Below are 4,016 nucleotides of genomic sequence, written 5' to 3' on the forward strand. Positions count from 1 at the left end.
ATAATACTGACTTATATCCGAATGAGCCCCAAAGCGGTTAGCAGTATCTACATGTTGATGAAAACACACTGATACTTTTCAGAAAATACATGTAGCCATAGGGATCATTGTGCCTTATACCCGATGCAGAGAAATTATACTAATGATCCCATTTGAATTTATATATCAGCTTCAGAATGGGGGTAATGTGCAATCAGGGAGATTGGTAGACTCTTCAGGGAGACAGGGAGATTGCTACTATTTCAAGGAGTCTTCCTGACAATCAGGGAGAGTTGGCAAGTATGTATGTATCTCCTTTGAGGTTTTGGATTTGGATTTGGTTTTGCAAAAAACACCTTTGTGTGTTTTGGTTTTGGATCTGTATTTTCTTTAAAAATTTATAAAAACAGCTAAAGTCACATTAGTTGGGCCTTTTTTGTTCCTACAATATTATTAACCTCAATAACATTATTTTCCAGTCAATTCTGACCATGTCACAGCTCACAATATTGTTTACCAACATATGCCGCAGGCTGGCCGGCTAAACTAAGCAACTCTCCCAGTCAAGATGCAATGAGTTTGCAAAATTCTTTGCAGATAAAGTATCCTCCATCCGTGCTGGAATCCCCACAGTGCCATCAAAGGAGTGCCAAACTACCAAGCCTGCCAAGGTAAGCCACCTGTCTTCCTGGAACAGCTTTGACATAATGGATATAATAGACATTGCTAAAATTATCAGAATGTTGCGAGTTGCGACCCACCACCTGTGATTTGGACCCTGCCTCAACCAAGCTTCTCATAGGGTGCATGGACATTATTGGCCCTGTAATTGCAAAAATAGTTCAATGCTCTTTGCAAACAGCCATTTTCCCAGAACTACTAAAGGAAGCAATTGTTAGACCACTTCTTAAAAAACCTAATTTAGACCCCAACTGCATGACCAACTATAGACCAGTATCAAACCTTCCTTTTCTAGGAAAGGTCATTGAGAAAGTGGTGGAAATGCAACTGGAAACCCACCTGTCTACCCATGATATTTATGATCCATTCCAGTCAGGATTCAGGAGAAGACATAGCACTGAAACAGCCCTGGTATGTGTGCTTAATGATCTTCTGATGGCAAGAGACAGAGGCGACTGTTCAATCTTAATCCTCCTGGATCTCTCTGCAGCATTTTATATTATGGACCACGGGATTCTAATTGAGCGCCTGAAAAATTTCTGTGGACTGGATGGCCCCGTCCTTAGCTGGTTCACATCATTTCTGACCGGCAGGTCACAGAGAGTTTCTTCTGGAGTAAACTCTTCATCACCAGTGTCACTTCCATGCGGTGTCCCACAGGGTTCTATACTATATCCTATGCTTTTTGCAGTATACCTGCTACCATTGGATGAAATAATCAGACGTCATGGCCTGGTTTACCACTGCTATGCAGATGATACACAACTGTACCTGTCCTTTGCTCCAGGTACAAAGGACCCCATAACAACCCTAAATGGCTGCCTAGCTGAGCTTCAGGAGTGGATGAGTGGCTGCGACTGAACCGTGATAAAACAGAGGTCCTTATGATAGGTCACAGGACAGGGCTACAGCATAGCCAACTAACAGGACTTACGCTTGGGGGTTCAGAATTACAAAACACTAAACATGTGCGGAATCTTGGTGTTGTCCTGGATGGTGGCCTCTGACACTTAAACATCAGGTATCAGCCACAATCAAATCCTCATTCTTTCATCTGAGGAACATAGCCAGAATCAAGCACTTAATTCCCTCAGAAGATCTGCCTAAAGTCATACATGCATTTATATCATCACGCCTAGACTACTGCAACGCCCTCTACCATGGTCTCCCAGCAAAAGAATTACACCACTTGCAGATGGTACAAAACGCAGCTGCCAGGCTATTAACCAACCAGCCCCGTTCCAGCCACATAACACCCATTCTCTACTCCCTTCACTGGCTGCCTGTCAGATGGCGAATTGCTTTCAAGATTGGCTTACTAACTTACAAAGCCCTTCATGACCATGGCCCAGGGTACCTGAAGCAGCTTCTGATTCCTTACCATCCCTCTCGATTACTGCGATCCATTGACAAAGGACTATTAGCAGTACCTAGAATCTCACGGAATTCGTCTGGGGGTCGAGCTTTCAGTTTTGTGGCTCCAACCTTTTGGAACTCACTTCCCCGCACAGTTCGAGAGGCCTCCACTCCAGAATCCTTCAAAAATAGACTCAAGACCTATTCACCCAAGTATTTCACTAATGTCCCTTGTTTAAGCTTATTTTGTATTTTGTACTGTAAATGTAAAGCACTTTGAGTCCTTTAGGAGAAAAGCGCTATATAAATAAAATTATTATTATAGTTATTATTATTATTATTATTATTATTATTATTATTATTATAACTAACGGAGCAGCGGCACAAACACACGGCAGTTATTTCTGTTTACAAATGTTTTACAAATCAGTCATGTATTAGCAATAACCAATCAAACTAACTCGCAACAAGTACGTTCCATAGAAAACAATAAAACACAGTAATGTAATAAGAATCGCGCGTGGAATATCCCTGCTCAAAACAATTAGTCGTAGTTAACAAGCAGCAAACAAAAAACCCCTAAACATGAATGCCCCCTACACAAGTGCACAAGCCCCCAGCACATGCCTAGTCTCAGTGCCCAATCTGTATTTCCCTCCTGGTGCTGGCCCATTGATGACTGGCATTCTGTGCCCATGTAAAACTCAGGGCCTGATTCAGACCCGCTCGCAAGCGGGTTGATGGTGGCCCAGTACGCATGCGCACTTACGGAGCCAGCTCCATCGTGTGCATGCGCGAGACCCAGATAGCGACGGGCAAACCGTCGCTCTGGGTCTCGTACCAAAGGGGGCGTGCTGTCGATGTTGAGTGACAGCACGCCCCCTTTGGTGGGCGGGGCGGGGGAGTGGCTGTCCAAACGGAGCCGTTCCCATGTGAACGCCTCCGTTTGGGGGCGGCCCCACTGGCATCACAAGTGATGTCAGTGGAAGAGATTCCGGCTCTGTGAGAGCCGAACTCTCTCTGGGGCTTGCGGCCACGAGACCCTACCACAAGGGTCACCCACAGCAATGCGAGCGGCCAGGAGGCCGCTCTAAAAAACAAGAAGGCCGGCCCTGATTCAGAGCGAGCGCTCTGTCAGAGATTCCGGCTCTGAATCAGGGCCTCAGTTCAAACAGCCTTTTGTTGAGCAGTTCCCCAAAATCTCCCCAACCATAAAAACAGAATTCCATAACTGCTGGTCAGATACAGTGCAGGATACAGTGCAGGTCAGATACAGTGCAGGTCAGATACAGTGCAGGTCAGCTACAGTGCAGGGTACAGTGTGGGTCAGATACAGTACAGGTTGGAACTGGATACAGTGCAGGTCAGATACAGTGCAGGGTACAGTGCAGGTTGGATACAGTGTAGGGTACAGTGTGGGTAGGATACAGTGCAGGGTACAGTGTGGGTAGGATACACTGCAGGTCAGATACAGTGCAGGGTACAGTGCGGGTCGGATACAGTACAGGTTGGAATTGGATACAGTGCGGGTCGGATACAGTGCAGGGTACAGTGTGGGTAGGATACAGTGCAGGTCAGATACAGTGCAGGGTACAGTGCGGGTCGAATACAGTGCAGGGTACAGTGTGGGTAAGATACAGTACAGGTTGGAATTGGATACAGTGCGGGTCGGATACAGTGCAGGGTACAGTGTGGGTCGGATACACTGCAGGTCAGATACAGTGCAGGGTACAGTACGGGTCGGATACAGTGCAGGTCAGATACAGTGCAGGGTACAGTGTGGGTAAGATACAGTACAGGTTGAAATTGGATACAGTGCGGGTCGGATACTGGGCTTCATTCAGAGGCGGCCGTACGGTCTACGACCGCACGGCCGCCTCGATGTTTGTCCAGTGCGCAAGCGCACGAGGGAGCCGGCTCCTTCGTGCGCATGCGTGAGACCCGCTACGACCAACAGCGCCGGTTGTAGCGGGTCTCTTTCCAAAGGGGGCGAGCTGTCG

Source organism: Taudactylus pleione, unplaced genomic scaffold (genome assembly GCF_031769625.1).
Source record: "Taudactylus pleione unplaced genomic scaffold, aTauple2 ptg000442l, whole genome shotgun sequence".
NCBI classification, from domain to species: Eukaryota; Metazoa; Chordata; class Amphibia; order Anura; family Myobatrachidae; genus Taudactylus; species Taudactylus pleione.